Genomic DNA, 19,392 nt, shown 5'->3' with positions numbered 1-19,392 from the left:
TCCATAATGTCGTTAAACGAATTATATAACCACCATTAACCAAACTGGCATTACAGTTTAGCTCGTTGGTCATGTGATTATTTGCATAGTCAGTGGTGTTATAACACCATTGGTGTAGGATAATAATTAAATGTTATCGTTACATGGAAACGTCATAGAAGGGGATTATATAAAATCATTTAACGCACGTTGTAATAGGTATCATATGATTAATAAAAATAGGGGGGGGGGGGGGGGGGGGGGGGGGGGGGAATAACCGCCTTATTCTTCTAGCAAAAACAGCTAAGAACATGTTGCCCTAAAATAATCTCTACCAGATTAAAATACTAAACGGTGATTTGTCACTCGCTGATTTTCAAAGGAGTAACCCAATGTGTTTGTTTCTCCATGTATTCTGTAAATATTTGTTATATACACCTCCATTCAAACATTATATATAATTACATAGTGGCGAATTCATATCAGCAAGCAATAAATATTTTTTTTTGCTACAATCATGAAGTTGCATGTCCATGAAAGTTTAGAGCTGGCCATATTCTCTTGAACCTGCCGAGGGATCTTCGCCACTTGTATGGGCCTAAGTTGGGTGGTTACCAGGTTCGACATGTAGGTAATACTTAAAATGAAACCATCTTCTATCGTTTTCTTAATACGTAAGACAAAGCAGATGAAGCGGTGCATATGAATAAAAAACTGAAATACATATAGGAGTTGTAATGATTTGAAAAATATGAAATGTCGGTTAGTTGAGGTTTCAAAAGTAATGTTCAATTCAGCCTATGCGTTTTGATATCAGTTGCAGGACATGGTAAAAAATCAAAGGCCTGAAGGGCCTGAGTCGGCTAATGATTGATGTACTGACAGTGTAGTCTACCAGTTTCAGTTTGTTTTTAGTTTTTTTTCTTAAAATTTCGTAACACAGCTCGATATTTACCCAAAATATTGTATCCGGATACGATTACACTTTTCTCCAGTTTCAACAATATATTTAACAAATTGTGATGATACGGAGACATTTAGCAGCAATTGCCCTGTGGAACTATTTTTTGTCTTTCGCTGGATGTTACGCAAGCTTTGTAAGCCTGCGCAATTCTTAAAATGCACATTTATGCTTAATGAGTTACATTCGAGTATTGCACAACTACAAGTCATAAATATGACAGATTACATCGTATATTGGTCATAGCAAATGGAATTGACACAACTTAACTTCATTCATGCAGTGAACTGTTTGAAATTTGAGAAATCTAATGGAACTACATCCCTTCACGTGTTGTTCGGTCCATTTAGAGAATCGCTGAACAGCAAGGACTCGTCAAAAGGCTTTCAGCCTTTAGCCGACTCAATAACAACTTAAATGAACCATTCTATGGCATTTGGTTAATATTTGAAAAGTTTTAATGAATGGCTCTCATGAAACGCAAACACTTCAAAGGTAAAAATTATACTGATATACGGATACTATAACCACTATTCACAATTCCCTCTTCTCACACATTATAACCGACGTAAAATCCTTATTTATATAAATATATTATAGTTTATACTAGGAATAAAGATATAAGAGATACGTAAGTGGTCCTATACAGACAAGGCATGCTGCATTTTCACAAGCTGTAACGAATAATAAACACGTATTTTGTATTTATGTCCTATACATGATGACTCCCAGACAAATGAATTAGAACCCACGCCTTAACTTTCTCCGTAAAAGCTATTAAAAAATTATTTGTAAAAATGTGACGCATTGTAAAATCGATCTCGTCTCCACATTTCTTAAGCAATTTAAGACACGCGATTCATTTTAAAATTGCTTGATGGTTCTGCTTTGATTTGAAAATGATTGTCATCAGATTAATATTGACTAGGGATTTCTATGATAACAAATGTTTATTTAGAAGAAGTTCTACATTGTGTTTTTTGATTAGCCTGACTTGCAGGTCAAATAAAATGTATATGTCTATTTGTTCCTTTTTCACAATTCGTTAAATATCAGTTGTAGTCTCTATACCTACTTATTATACATTATTGTGTTGAATAAGTCTACAAAATTACATTAAGACAGTAGCGCGGATCTTTAACATTTAATACACAAGATATAATAAAAAACATATATGTTCGGCTTCAAGGCATTATTCTAATGTTTCCACCGCGTCACTTCCGATTGATCAAACGTGCTGAAGATAGATGTTGTTCTCAGAAAAAAGCTAAAACTGCGCATGCTTAAACATTGCTCTTAAATCTATGATTTCTTAAACACCTTGAATTGTCTGACACAAACCCGTTATATGATTTTTTTCTGAATATACTAAACCTAGATAAACGATCCCTCTCAGATATATAAATGATCTTACACTTTTACGTATTCAATAAAAATCTTTGTAAAAAAAGAAGTTGGACATATACGACCATTTTGTAATGAAATATAGTAACCCTTAGCCTGCTGGCGGCAAGGCACTCTGCCTTTGAGACAGTGCAAATCAAGATCAGCCTGCACGGATCATGGTCTGCACTGTTCGGTATTCAGTCAACAAATTTCAGTGAACACCTCTTCAAATAACAAGTGGTACTGCCCAAACTGAATGATGGACCAGTTCATTTTAAAAATTTAGCCGGCTGAGGATTAATACGTTAAGATGCCGTCTCAGCAATGACATCTTCAATCAAATTCAATGCATGGACAAAACTGTTGAAAGCATATGCACCTGGAAAAAAATGAGAAACATAATTAAACTTCTTAATGAAGTGTGTAATTTATGTACAAAAGTGCAATGTGCCAAGTTGTGGTATTAGCTATATTTCCAAAACAGACGTCAGTAAAATCTGGTTTCCATGAACATTCATACACACTGATTAACCGGTAGGTTTTCCTGCATTTTTGATGAACTCCCTGGGTAAAAATGTACAGACACCATTTTCGTTTGGTTTAAATGGTTAAACTTCACCATGCAGTTGTAGACTGCACTTCCTTCCGCTCTGACTTATTTTCATATTATTTCATAACTGAGAAAATGGTCCACTTAATCATGAAGTGGTACAGAATTAATGAGTATGCATTGTTCCTTCAGCTATGGATTTCCCACATTTAGGGAGGCGGAGCAGCTGTCAAAACAGGGACTGCATACACGAAATATTGTGCCTATATCAATATAAATATCAAACTGTGTTGTTGTTTCTTCTTTTAACTCTACTTTGATAGTTCAAGTTTTACCTTTCTGCACCTTTCACTCTTTGTATTAACTCCACAATTTAAATACAGTACTAATTGTTGCTCTTTATATATATATCCAAATTTTCCTATTGTTCATTAAATTCATATGTAAACCGGAGGTCAATTAAACTCTACTGGTCTCAAATAAGCCAGTGTGCATAAAGTTAAACCTGCATATTATATTTTCATTGAATAAGAATGTAATATTGTGTTCGACAAACTACTCGATAAGTGAGTCGTCTACTATGTATTCATAATTAAATCAACATCCGCATGATTTTGTGTGCAGACAATGTTGGCCACTACTCCCAGGGAAATTCAAATTCAAATCTTAAACTTTTTTCACAAAGTCATCTTTGCAAAATGAAACAGAAACAGAATTTTTAATAAGATATTGTAAAACGCCACTATGAACAAATGTGCAAATTTAAAAGAACATCTTTCTACTGATTTAAGGTAATTTCAAAGAAAGATTCCCTATGTGAGACGGAGATCTTGCTGATTTACGAAAAGGGGCGTTTTAACTATAAGTCGGTTATAGATACACTTATTGACATTCCAATACATTAAGTTTTGCCTTCACTACGCTGCGCTCCGTTTCGGCAAATTTAATTGCATTAGAAAGTCAATAAACGATCTATAACCTATACATATAGACCAGCATACAATATTTTGGACAAAGTTAAGGCAGTTGCATACCTGAAACAAAAATAAACCCCTAGACATCCACAAATAACTCGATTAAAATCTCAGTTTTAAGAAACCTTAAAGCAAAAGAATAAAGCATTTTCAGGTTTGAAATATTTTTATTTGGGTAAAGTAATAGGTAAATATTTACATAATATATTATGGAATAGTGATTTTTCAATTTAATATGTAAATTATTGTTATTTGCATAGTCATTATGTTAATGAAATTTAAGATTTTTCAGCTGACTAACCGGCCTCCATTAGTGTTGTAATTGGTTTCGTCTGCACTTTCCAGAGCGATGCTCCAGCGGGGGAACAACCGCTGGTGTCAAATAATATAGGAATAACTCAGTTTCTTGAAATACTAACAAAGAATTATTAAATTTTCTGCTTTATTTTCACAAAGAACATGAATTTGCCGTGTGTACGAAACCGCGGACAGTGTGAAACCGGGTACATTGACTCTACAGTTACAATTAGCCATCACTCACACTTAAGCCAGATACACAACGGGGGAAGAAGTTTACTTTCGATTTCTCTTGCGATGACAGATAACTGAAAACTTTAGAATTAGAATAAATCATTATAGTTTTAGATAGCAAAACTACTAAATATCATCTATTTAAATCTCCTCAGCGCGTACCTGTTCCAAAAGAATCTAGGTCAAATCCAATCGATGTTATACAGCTACGCCGAAAAAAAAACCCTCAATAATATTACACTTCAAATGTAACTAAATTAAATAGGAATCTGTTAAAATAGGGAGATGTGAGAGAAATATTTGAGAATGTAGTTTCAATCAAAGATTTGTAAAAAAAGCAGAACCATACAAACCAAAACGTGGAAAGACAACTGTGTTTTTAGACGAAGAATGACCTATTTTTTCTTGCCAGACATGCTTCATTTTATAAAAACCTCATCATTGTAAAAGACTTGACTTTTCGTCTCGATATATACATTAATTCGAGATGCAACCAGATTTACCAGTGTTATTCAACAATGTGGTATGCATAAGTATGTGAACGGACCTATCCTTGGTCATACATTAGATTTTAGTTTATCAATGGGCCGAATGTAATCGGGCATGACAGCAGACATGAGTAAGTCGCAGAATTATCAGCCATTATTTGGAGAAAACAATAGTTAAAGTTATTAAAAGCTGATTATACCATTATTTCGTTGGCACACGAGTTCGCGTCAACCCAAATACGTCTTCATACCTACTACAGCTAATTCGTCAGTATAAATGAAAACGAAAACACAGTTTAGTTGGTAAACACGACAAATACCTAATCAGGTTTTTGTCGAGTTTTCGTGTTGTCGTGTTTTCGCCCCGCCAACACGAAAACAAGAAACAGCAGAACTCAGCCACCATAGCTTATAGCTAAATCCGGTCGAGAGGTTGCACCGAGATAGTATGTACCTTGCAGGAGCCTGAAAAGCAGATAAACAGAAGCAGCAAAGATTTCTGATTCACGTTAAAGATTATATACAATATCAGCAAATATGGGGATGGGTCGGTGGGATAAATTCTATTAAAGTCTATGTTGTTTCATTTCTGACCGAGATTGAAATGGCAAAGCAAACGTGCCAAATCCAAAAACGAAATTCACGCTTTTCCATTACAAAACGCACTCACAATGCAAAGGGGAACAATTAGCGCGCGACTAAATTCTAAAATACAGTTCTCACCGCGACCTCCTTACTGTAACAGGGCTCATAAAAAATAAACAGGTCTATTATGCAAAAAATATGCAAAATAAAACCTATTGTTATAGCCAGAGACAGCAGAATTATATCAGGTGACGAGGGCATCTACTCAGGTCTTTGTGACAATACCGGCAATATGTCACATGACCATTATGCATTTCATTTCAACGCTTGTGCTACAAACTAGCTACGGTGCAGAAGACTGTTTCTTTTCCGAAAGTAAACTCTATTCTTGCGTAAGTTCTTTCAAACAGATCATTTCCATATCCTTTGCATTTAATATATTACCAGCACGGTCGTAGATCAGCTAGTGAATGCGTTTACAAACTGATCATGCTGATACATAAACATGCTTCTGCTCGCACAAAAACAATCGTTCTTTTACCTAGCAACCTTTGGTTTACAGAAGAACTTCATGAAGCAAAACATTTAAAACGAGTCGAAATGTCGTTAATCTTAACAAATATTCAACCATCAATTTTACCACAGTTGTGTGTTACCGTTAATACACTTTTCATTCAGACCCGAACGGACTACCTCTCTGACAAGGTAAAGCCGTGACCACAAAGGTTGGTCCAATATAACCAGATATCTGCTAGGAGACAATCAAAATGCCGCCCATCCATCCGAGTCATCCTCCAAGGAAATGGCACATAATTTTAGTATGATAAATAATTAATCGAAAACATCAGGAATTACCTTATCTCGCATACATAGCCAGATTGATTGTAATTCACTTTAATTATACAGAGCAGAGCATCGGAAAATACTGAACTGTCATGATGTGATGGTTCAGCTCCTGCATCAAAATATGAAGTGGAACAAATCGTACAAAAATCTTCGAACAAAGCCCGTGAACCGTATACATTTCCGTTGATTTTAAAGGTTATACATACATCACTGTACACATAAGTTTATGAGTTCGAGGAAAAGACTTAAAGAAACAAGGCCTTGAACCAAATACACGTATTCACAAAAACTTCAGGCCTGTGTCTAATCCTCCGTTCATTCTATAAGTCTTGGAAAATGTAGTCTATGCGTGTCTTGAGCTGCAATTGAATGTAAACAACTTTCTGAAGGACTGCAGTCCGCGTATAAAAAAGTTGTACTTAAGGTACAGAATAACATCTTTCGGTCTCCCGACTAAACGTCTGTAACAGTTCTCATGCTACTCAACCATTCTTCAGCTTGACCACAAAGCAATGTTACATCGCCTCGAACATCATTTCGTAGTCACATACAAAGCGTCTGCATGGACGTCGTCATATCTAAGTGCCCGCTATCAAACTGCGTTGATGGTGAGTTGCCGACGCTTGTGTTGATAAAATACAGTGAGGCATTGCGCAGCATTCACGATTGCTTTGCTGAATGCAATGCAAGATGCTAAAGGTAATAGTGATAAAACAGAGGTACTGTTCACATCAAATAATAACCCCAAGTACATTGCAGATGTGTTAGTGAAAGCAACAAAATGTGTTCAGAATCAAATACGGAAAGCAGGTCAACTCTGTGTATCCGGCTGGATATGCGCAACTACACAGAGTAGAAGACATTAGACGGTATCTTACCAGTGACGCCACAAAGTTCCTTGTCAATTGCCAGGTGACCTCACGGTTATACTACTGTAATGCCCAGTTAAAGTTAAGTGATATTCCTAACATTACACTTGACAAAATGCAGCTTGCCCAGGACACGGCAGCTCGCATTATCACTAGAATGTCCTGTTACATATTACACCCGTACTGAAGGAGCTTCATTGATTACCTATGTAATGCATGGTGCAGTAGAATGTTCTCACCCGTACCTTTAATGCTGTACATGATAAGTTCCCAGTGTATATTAGGGATTTGATAGAAGTGTACAGACCGTTTAGAATCCTAAAGTCACAAGACGCGCCGTTATTGATTGTGACAAAGACTGAAACCTTGATGTATGACGATCGGAGCTTTTCGTTCACAGCTCCCAAGCTTTGGAACTCTCCCGTCAAGATATGGGAAGCTTACATGCTGGCTGGTTTCAAAAGCCTCTACACTTCAATATTTGCTGAATAAATCGTAAGTAGACAATCTAACGGAAATTGAACATAAAGTGGCACAGGTTAAATAATATCAAACTGATGGGTAATGCTATAATCGACCCATTTTTGTAAATTTTCAAAGCTACTTCGTACAGTGCAGACTGGAGACCTGCAATCATAGTTTGTTTGGTTTGTGACATTGTATTTATAGCTGATTACCACCAGCCATAAAATACACAATGAACCGTATTTTGACTGAATCCCAAAACACAAAAGCTGTCAGAAATGTCTTGAATCTTAGGCTTTCGTCCTGTTTCCTGTTAAATCCTTTATCTTGCACGTATTTTAAATGTGCAAATATATTATTCCATTGCTTTGCGATTGATTTTACTTAAAACACGATTTCAACCATGGTAGCCGTGGCCGTATCTCCCGTACAGAGCTATTGTTCTTCTATTTCCACTTCGTATGGATAACTTCACGAATCTAAACTTAGTAAGAGAATGAAATCGTACCGAAAGCACTTTTGGAAACGATATCTATAGCTGGAGCTAATAATCTGAATACAATTATGCCAGCGATGCGGCAACCATTTTGTTGTAATTAAAATATATCGAAAAATTACTAGCAGGATATTGAATATATTCTGTCTGTAATGATAATATCAATAATGATAATAATAATAGTATATAATGATAGTAGTTATCAAGAAATGTAATATTTCTGAAACCTCATAACTCACATATTTTATGGCTTAAATATTAAAATACGTAATCTGGATCTAGGAATGCGTATATAATGCGTAAATCTAAAGTTAATATGTCTGTAGTAGACTTTAGTAAAGTGCTTTTTAATTCTGGTAGAAATTGGCACTGAGTATAATCGTGACGGACATTCTCTTAAAATATGCTTTAGTAATAAAGATATTGATTTCATCTTAATATCTTGTCTTGTTTGTAATACACGTCTCATTGGTTCTGTTCCTGAAATTTTATAAGAACTCAGAAGTGTCAGTTTCTTATTGTTAAATGTGTTTATTAGGAATATCATATTCATTACAATAAAATAATTTTGTGTCTAAATGCACAATCAAATACTTATTGTAAATGTAAAACTAAAATTGTGCTATTCAACAACAACAACAATATTACCTTTATGAAACTCAAATCACAAAGAGTATACAGAAAGACATTCCATATATCTGAAAAATATCAGAAAGTGATCATGTCATCATAGGAATTTTAATATAATTAGGTTACATAAATTTATTTTATTTTTAAAGATCCAAATATAGAATTCCCTCTTATATAGATTTTGATATAATTTGCTTTGTTTGTGGAAACTATCGATACATTTTGCACTAACTGCTGGCGTCACAAAAAAAAACTTATTCTAATGCATTCAGACCTTGGAAAATATTTTAATGTTGTCAGTTGTACGGTGTTCCGTTTGGGCCAGCGCCTGCTCCCTGTGAACGCGAAGCGCGACAGTAAGACGGTACGATAGCGAAGCGCGACAGTACGATGGTGATAACACGACAGTATGATGGCGAAGCGCGACTGTACGATGGTGATTGTATTGTCGCACTTCGCCATTGTACTGTCGTGCTTCACCAGCATAGCGTCGCGCTTCGCCATCGCACTGTCGCGTTTCGCCATCGTAGTGTCATAATCGTACTGTCGCGCTTCGCCCTCGTACTGTCACGCTTCACCATCGTACTGTCGCGCTTATAATCCATATCACTCACTGTATATCACTCACTGTAAATGATATAGCTTTGGCGATCTATGTGTATGAATTTTAAATTATTTGCATAAAACAGGACGAAGATTGTAGTCGCACTTTGTTCTTTACAGTATATTTCTCGATTCAAATTATTCTACTTAATGAGAATTTCATATTGTCATGCAGCACGAAGTAAACTAAAATGGAATTTGATGTCGTATGCGTCTTTCTAACGTCACAAATCGTCTGACGTCATGTTCGTTAAAGCGCATCTGTTTCCCGCGCTGAGATTAAAATTTGTTGCATGGTTAGAGAACACCAATTGTTTTCCCATAAACTTCCATTATAACATTCTGGCGTGTACAGCCTTCCATAAATCGAAACATGGCGGGAGAAATTCATTTGATGAAACTTTTTTTCAATACACATAAAATGTAGCAAATTTTGTCAAAATATATAATGAAATATTGCAAATGCAGTAAAAATGTCCCATTTTGAAAAAAATCACTTCTTGGTTTTTTTTACATGACTGACCAATCAGAACGCACAGACGCAACCTTACTTCCAGGTATACACTTACCTCATTCCCAGTAAGTTCCCTGTACTTTTTTGAGTTGGTAGTCTCTGACCTATATAATGCATATCTTAACGTAATTAAGCATAAAATAATTTTTTTTTCGTGAATATAGAATATCTCACGCTTATAAAAATATTTGAATTTTATCACTTCTCAGTGTGATATATTCCATATGCACTCAAAACAAACAAGTATCCTCTATATAATGTTATTACGTTTGAGCAGACAGGTACTTTTATTTCTTTCAGTTTTGCATGGCCTATAAACATCATAATTACAAATTGTATAAGATGTAAACTAGTGACATTTTTTACTTATTACCTACTAGCAATTCCTTCCTTGTACAAGGAAATTATAAAGTAATGACATGCGATAACTAACTGATCTTGTTTCCAGAGTCTACGTTACTGGGACAAAATATCAACTGAAGGGATCTTTAAAACCTGACGTGGACCAGTTGGATAATAATTCTTAAAATAAAACAAAACGCCAATTGATTTATGTTGTTGTTAATTATTGGAGACATTGAAGACATCAAAACGTAATAGGAAGATATCAAAAAAGGAGCAACCACATCTTTCTGAATGATATTAAATCTCATCTGCAAGATTCTGGACATGTTGTTAACGTAAAGGAATTAAATATAATAGGGTTATTATGATAGTAGCTCGATCTGGGATGCTGTTTCAGCTCGAGTTGATTTTTGCCAAATCGGATCCGACCTTGTAAAATCCACGAGAGTCAAATACAAAATCCCAGATCTAGCTACTGTTAAAATGACCCTTTTATTATATACCTCTACCTTTTGTTTTGTTATCGAACGAAATCTTCAATGTTTATCAATATCAAAATGGAACTTAGTAAAGTTTTTATGTGCGCTACTTATAGACCTGTGTCAGGTCATGAGCAGATATCTGGTACAGGCCTCACAAGCAGTCTAGTTTGATGAGGCTGTGAATTATCATTTTCTTGCAATGTGTTACTCCACTATATGTATGATTTTGAAATGCAATGCGTTTTGAACATTTTTTGAACATCATTTACACAAAAGTACAAAGTTTATACAATCATCATTATATTCACAAGTCTTATTTCCAAATAACCACACCTTATTCAAAGCAAACAAAAGTACGCCTGTCAGCAATATGGCTTGCATTACACTTATAATCTGATTTATAACAGAAAGAAGGAAACAAGAGATTGTTATGCAAAGCGAATAGAATAAGACTTTGTCACGCAAAGTTCGTGAACATTTTTATGTGTATTTCATTATTTTTCTAATGATCTTTGCAAGGAATTCCCGAATAGCATTTTCAAATGATTTATGGTTTGTATAAAACGTGTTTTTGTGTGCAATTATTTAGATAACATCTAGATATGATTTAACTAGAATATTCATTTTTGCTTGCATCTGTCGATTTTCTCAGATAACATTTAATGACACCTTTGGTATTTGATACCATAAAACGTATTTGTAATAGAAAAAGTGGAAACTCCACAGGTCGCTCAACGTTGCAAAAACGAAAATGTTGCAGGCTCGGTTTGATAAATCTTCTTTCAGTCTGTAATGTGCCCGAATTCAAAACGTCTTGTCAAAAAAAAAATAAAAAAAAAAATAAACAAGGGCAGAGGAATAGGAAATTCTACGTTCAACGAACGCATCCCCCTCATATAAAACCCAAACACAGTGTATGTACTGAGGTAAGCATTTCAGTCATATACATAAAACATAGACAAAACAAATATAATAAAAGAACATAGTAGGACAAGGCTTTGGAACTTTAATCGGCGAAAACACCACTAGGGAGTTTAAAATGGTTAACTGGGTAATGGAACACCAAAACCTCACACTGTATTCACACCACGTCTCAGAATGGTATGACAGAGTCACGCTAGACTGGCATCAGTCGTTAGAGTCCTTCAAAACAAATACCTCTACCATAAAATCCTCTTTAATATCACTACTTGAAAAATTTACGATATCTCTTATCTCTGACTCTAGCTGTTGAGATGAGCCTAGAGAGAAAATGGTTTTCTGAGAAAATATCAGTGTATGTATGAAGAAAGAAATTAATATTATTACAGATTATTTGATCTAAACAGACTTTGTACGTCTAGAGTCACGCCAGCTTTTGAAAATGAAGTAACGTGATTTTCTACTTCGTAAAGTTTTACCACAATATTCCATTTAGTTGTAATGAATTAAATTAATCACAGTTCCTTGACTTGTATTCCAAATGATGTATATGCAAAATGTGAAACAAGTAATAGACATAAGACAAAATCATTATAGAAATCCCAATGCTAAGTTGCTGAAATTAGTATTATCAAAGGTGAAGAAAATATGTTGTATCGATGAGTTTATAATGTTTTATAAACATCAAAGGTTTTTTCCTACGAGACATTACTCATTGACTGAACTCCTGGGTAACGTCTTTCATCATGTATTCCTAAGTGTCATTGCTCAAATGGAAACATGTTTCTTTTGGTCGTTTACGAAAAAATACTATTGCTTTGAGAGCTGCAAACAAAACTGTTTGTGTCGAGCAATGTGTATTCGAGTACATGTATGTCAAAGTTATTGACTGGACAAGCAAAGTGCATAGAAGTTTTGACATCAGGTGTGACGTTAACCTTTGAGCTAGAGATCTTGGCCTGTAGCATGGCATGTCGTCTAATTATGAAAAAAATAGTAGTTTGCATAATTATAGAGCGGAAATGTAAACGACCCCGTTAACATTTGACATAATAGTGTTAACTTGCCCATGAAGGTGCAGACACTGGTTTTGCATGTTACTTCTTGATTTTGTCAATATTTTCGCTTTTTGATTAGTATTTGAAAAAAAACGACTATACTTTACAAAATTACAAAGCAGACGAAATAAAGAACGAATGTATGTTGGTCGTGTGCACGTCAGCGTGCTCGGGTTGCGTTTGGGGAGGCTGCGTTTTAGAACTAGGCTTTCTCTGTTGGATATTCATCCTTGATTGTTTCTTGTTTCTATAGTCTACGAAACGGGTACATCATTTAACGATGCGCAACTGGATACGAATTTCAATTTAAACGCTTCTTGTTTTACACGATTACTGTATCCTAAACGGTTCGCGAACGAATAACCGCTGTTTTCCGAAATCCACTGTAGAAGACCGACAGAGGACTACTTTTTCAAACAGCTTCATAATAACTTCAAGAAAAGGGACAATTGAAACATGTTTGTGTACTCTTTACAATCTGCAACATGCAAATGGGATGCCACTACCTCACGATTATTTCCGATGGTAGTAGAACGAAAACAAGATTGTGACAGAGCGAGGCTATGACAACAAAATGAAAAATATGCGGTATTACTTTACGTCTTTGTAGTTGTGCCATCACTCCTTTATCATCATCCTATTGTATCATCATCATCGAACTATCGTAGTATCCCTCCATAATAATAACAATAACGTCTGGCATGCGCAGCATCAATGTCTTAAACGCCAGTGTAAGTGTTGTTACTTTTACTGGTCACTTTTAAGTATAAATATTAAAAAAAAATATCTTCGAACCTACCTATTTCTCTTGCTTGGATGTATTACATACCTACATTACTTACCTACGTATCTTACCTACTAGCCTTGGAATCCAGTCTGACAATTTCTAACTTATTTTTCTACCTGCAAATTGATAATATCAGAAACTCGATGAATGCCAATTAACACTAATTAGCGCAAACCAAGTGATATCTTTAATGCATAAATATTAGGTATGATTTCTTCTGACAAAGCACAAATATTATCAACGGCTTCCCAGGCTACTTACCTACCAGCCTATCTTACTTACCTACCCTCCTACCAACCTACCTGCCTATCTTATCTACTCCTTTTTTCCCTTACTTACCTACATACCTGGAACTATTGAAGTACTACAAGTTAACTCGGCTCTAAAGTTTGACAAACATTCGTAGTCAAGTTTAAAGTGATGATTGGATTAACTTGAATTATTTATATACTTAAAATGAAATGGTTTTTAAAGAATTTGTCGTGGGTCAGTGATCATTAAAGTGATCTATTAAAACACAAATTTATAAAGCTGACATGAAAATATTATATCTGAGCAGATATCTGGTACAAGCCTCACAAGCAGTCTAGTTTCATGTCCAACCCTTGAGGAGGCTGTGAATTATCATTTCCTTGCAATGTACTACTCCACTATATGTATAATTATAAAATGCAACCCGTTTTGAACATTTTTTGAACATCATTTACACGAAAGTATAAAGTTTATGCAATCATCATTATATTCACAAATCCCAAATAACCACACCTTATTCAAAGCAAACAACAGTACGCCTGTCAGCAATATGGCTCGCATTACACTTATAATCTGATTTATAACAGAAAGAAGGAAACAAGGGATTGTTATGCAAAGCGAATAGTATAAGAGTTCGTGAACATTTTATGTTTGTTTCATTATTTTCCTAACAAGAAATTACGGAATCAGCATTTTCATATGAATTATGGTTTGTGTAAAACGTGTTTTAGGTGCAGTTATTTAGATTACAACTAGATTTCTAGATATAATTTAACTCGGATATTCATTTTTGCCTGCATCTGTCGATTTTCTCAGAAATTTAATAACACCTTTGGTAATTGATACCATAAAACATATGTTGTAAATCTTCTTTCAGTCTGTAATGTGCCCGATTTCAAAAAGTCTTGTTAAAAACAAGGGCAAAGGAATAAGAAATTCTGCGTTCAAAGTACGCATCCCTCTCATATAAAACCCATACACAGTGTACGTATTGATGTAAGTATTGCAGTCATATACACACAATATATAGACGAAACAAACATATAAAAGAACATAGTAGGACAAAGCATTGGAACTTTAATCGGCGAAAACACCACTAGGGAGTTTAAAATGGTTAACTGGGTAGTGGAACACCAAACCTCACACGTCGCAGAATGATAGAACATGGTCACGCCAACTATTGAAAATGAAATAACGTGATTTTATTTTTTACTTTGTAAAGCTTTACCTGTGTGCACAATATTCCATTTAGTTCTAATGAATACACTCAATCATAGTTCCTCGATTTGTGTTCCAAAATAAACGTATATGCAAAAAGTAAAATAAAAAAAAAATCGCAATGCTGAGTTGCTGAAAAGAAATTAGTATTATCAAAGGTGAATAAATATGTTTTTATCGATTAGTTGATAATGCTTTATAAACATCAGTGGATTTTTCGTACGGGACGTTACTCATTGAATGAACTTCTGGGTAACGTCTGTCCTCTTGTATTCCGAGGATGGGAACATGTTTATGTCGGTCGTTTACGAAAAAAATACTGTTGTGATGGACTGTAAAATTAAAGATGCGTATATCGATGTTTCTAAACCTTTTTCCTGGTATCAAAACAATTACATGTACATTATTTGTACATGGTCATTTAATACAAACACAACATATTTTATTGTATTTATTTTTTAAACATAGTATTTTAAATTAAGAATAAATTATTTGACACCATAGTAAATATCTTAGTGTCTCTAACTTTGGTTTTATATGGCACTTATGTGCTCTTTTATTGATTCCAAGTTTAAATGTGTTGTAGTCAGAGGTTTTAATCTTGGATTAACAGAAGTATATGGTTAATGTTGTTAATAAGATAAGGGTTATTGACGAAAATGTATTTTAGCATTTTAAATATTACTTTACCTATAGTGATATTGATTTTTACTGTATAAGTACAAACTGTGTCATTCATTTCAGAGGTAATACTTTATTGTACGTACATACTATGCATACACCCACACTATATCACAACGCTACCACAATACATCATACCATGCTACACTTAATCCACAACACACACACCATACCACATACACACCACACTACTCCACAATACATCACACCACATCACACTACATCCACAACACACCACAATACATAACACTATACTATACTACATCCACAACACACACACCATACCACACACACACACCACCACCACCACACCACAATACATCACATCACACCACACTACATCCACAACACACACACACCACACCACAATACATCACACCATACCACACCCATACAACATTCATGCACACACAACACACACGTGCACGGACATGAAACACTCTCAGTCTTACATCATAAAAATATATTATTTGCCAAAGGTTTTTTTATAGTAGTTTTACTGTGATTTATCAATACTTTTATCTAAACATAGAACGTGTGTAACATTGTAAAGTATGAGACATATGTAGTCTCTTGTAATTCTATATAGAATGGCCATTTACCTGTATGATATGTGTTATTTTATATTTGTATGTCTGTATAAAATGTAAATGGATGAGACTATAATAAATGATCTAATCTAGTATCTTATGTCTTAAGCATATGAAAGATAGTAGAATTCACAAAATGGCATACATGTAGTTATATTAAAAAATTGACCTTGCTATTTTGTGAACGTGAATTAAAAGACTCGCTGTCATGTGTGACCTTTTATGGATGGTCCCGCGGAAAGTCACATATGACAAGTTTGACTGTACCCTGTAAGAAGGACACACATGCGTGTTACCGAAAGAATTCGGCACGATAACGAAAATTACATAAGTACTTTTATTCCCTGTGGATTTGAAAAACTCCGATAATGATCGTGATTTATTGCGATATACTAATGTATATTCCAGGAAGTGAATTCGCTTTGAGTAATGGTTTAACCTTTGATGATTATAGAAACTTCAGGCTGACTTATTTCAAGATATAAACAACAGTGAATTATTGCATTCAAATGGTATATAAATAACCGTCTGCCAATTCCTCACGAAGTGTATTTTTGGCGGAGATTGCGGTGTTCCGTTTGGACGATCGTGACTTTTTATTGAATCCTAAATCACGATGCACAATGATACGATGACGACAAACGCGATGGCACGATGATGAAACAACGATGTGTATTTTTGGCGGAGATTACGGTGTTCCGTTTGGACAAGCGTGACTTTTTATTGAATCTTAAACCGCGATGCACGATGGTGAAAACGCGAGGGCACGATGATGAAATCGCGAAGGTGCGATGGTACGATGGTGAAATGTCGATGTAATATCGCGTTTTCATCATCGTACCATCGCGTTTTCACCATCGTACCATCGTCCCATCGCATTTTCATCATCATCGTACTATCTTGCCATCGCGTTTTCACCATCTTACCATCGCGTTTTCACCATTGTACCATTGCGTTATCACCATTGTACCACCGCCTTCTGTTTAGGTATGAGTAGTTCCGTGCACTTGCAATTTTTCGTAAATAAGAAATTAATGTATTTTGTGTGAAGAAATTTACCATTTCGATTCTGCTGTTTTACAAAATATTCAGTGCTCAGTTCATTTAAACTGTGTCAAACCTTCAAGGTCACGTTCTTTGTATTTTATGTATTCATGAAAGTAAATAAAAAGCTGATTGAATATTCACATTATATTGATTCTTGTTAGGATGTAGAAAGAACATAGTGCAATGTGAAAATGAGATTATATTAAGCTTGTTATTCATTGAAACATCTTTCTGTAAGACTGTAAGAAATACTGTACCGCTGCACATGACCACCGGAAGGCGATGGCACGATGGTCAAAACGCGATGGTACGATGGTGAAAACGGGATGGTACAATGATGAAAATGCGATATTACATCGACATTTCACCATCGCATTTTCGTCATCGTGCCATCGTGCATGGCGGTTTAGAATTCAATAAAATGTCACGATTGTACAAACGGAACACCGTAGGAGGTAGTATTTTTGTCGTTTGCTTTAACATCCAGTCCCGGTAGCAAATTCAGTTTCGTTTGTGGACGTACATTCTAAGGACAGCGAATTTTAATTTCAGTTTTAGATTTCCTTAGAAACGACATGCACAAGTTTCCTAGTTATTACTTTGTTCTGGATATACAGTACAACCAATGAAACTGTTTATTTAGAGTTTAGAGCCATTTTCAACAGTATTTCATTTTGTTCCGATAGGCAGTTAACTAAAGCAGTGTTCTTGGACTCTGTACCAGTATTATCCTGTTTTCCGCAGGTAACTGCCATCTTCACTACAAGAATCATCATGGAGATTATATGTCTCGCACAGTTATCGAACTGACGACTCCATGATCCAAGCAGACGGGCTGCGATGTTCAGTCTTATAACGATGCAATAAGCATAACAGATTGATTTCAGTCAACAATGTACTAAATGTAGATACAAACAACATAGACAGTATTTCTGTTGAAAAGAGAATTCAGACAAATTATAGGCCATAAAAATCAGTTAAAGACGCTCGCTACAGTTTCGAAATATTTTTCTCAATAATAGATTTTGATGAAATGTTTTGTGTTAAAAGATCATGCTATGATGTATTGAAAAATGAAATAAAAATACTAGGTCACCAGCTTTGTTTCAATTTAATTTGTCCCTAGATATGGTGCTATTTTTAACATTTTTCAAAATTTCTATAGTCATAAAATATATTTCAGTAAAGTACAATGACCAGCATAAATTTGATATCTAAGCATTTTTATAACGAAAAACAATTTATCTATTTGAAACATGCTCAGAGAAATCAAAAGAAAATGATTTTGTAAAGAAAGGAATACTTGTTCAGCAGACCCAAGGACTATTTTTGCATATTTTTGTCAATTTTAAGTTGGTACTTCTGCTATTTTATCGAGTTCCACATAATAGAATTTAATCAAACTCTGCACATACCTTTGGTTATGTCTACCTAATCTACAACAAAAAGAAAATTGATAGGTCACCGTATTAGATTTCGCTTGAATCAAATTACAACGAGGTGGGGTGTGGCGGGCAATTATACAACGCAGGTTGGTACGAAATACTCTTTCAGTGTTTCAGCAAATGACTTAGAGATATATCAAATTATCAAACTGCAGATTTCTTAATAAGCGGATTTTAAGGTGTTCCTGAAGTATTTTGGTGTCAGAGAACGATGAAAGTTTCCGCCTTTCTCCGAACAAAACCTATATTTACGAATACGTATGTACGGTATGGGTACGGTACGTGATGAGAAACAGCTGTGACTCAATGCATAGTTGGAGCGCCGGTATAAATTACAGACTCCAGTATATGTCGGATTGAAGCAATTTGAACTAAAAATACTTTAAATGTATATATTTTGTAACCATGGTGATACTTACCCTAACCTCTAGTCAGTATATTATACATATTATACATTAAATGCGCATTTTTGCCGTACGCGACATTAGATAATCACTTCCGGGCATGCGCAGAAGACCGCTCCAACTCTGTAATGAGCTACATCGATTTAAAACATAACCAAATTGGCACGGTGTTGGGGTAAATATCGACCCGTCCGAAAAAACTATCGCGAGCGCCTATAAGAAAAACATTTTTCTCTGACAGTGTGCCAGTTTCATTTGAAATGAACAAGAAACCCAAATGCATGA

Source organism: Mercenaria mercenaria, chromosome 1 (assembly GCF_021730395.1).
Source record: "Mercenaria mercenaria strain notata chromosome 1, MADL_Memer_1, whole genome shotgun sequence".
NCBI lineage: Eukaryota > Metazoa > Mollusca > Bivalvia > Venerida > Veneridae > Mercenaria > Mercenaria mercenaria.
This window is presented reverse-complemented; position numbering follows the sequence as displayed.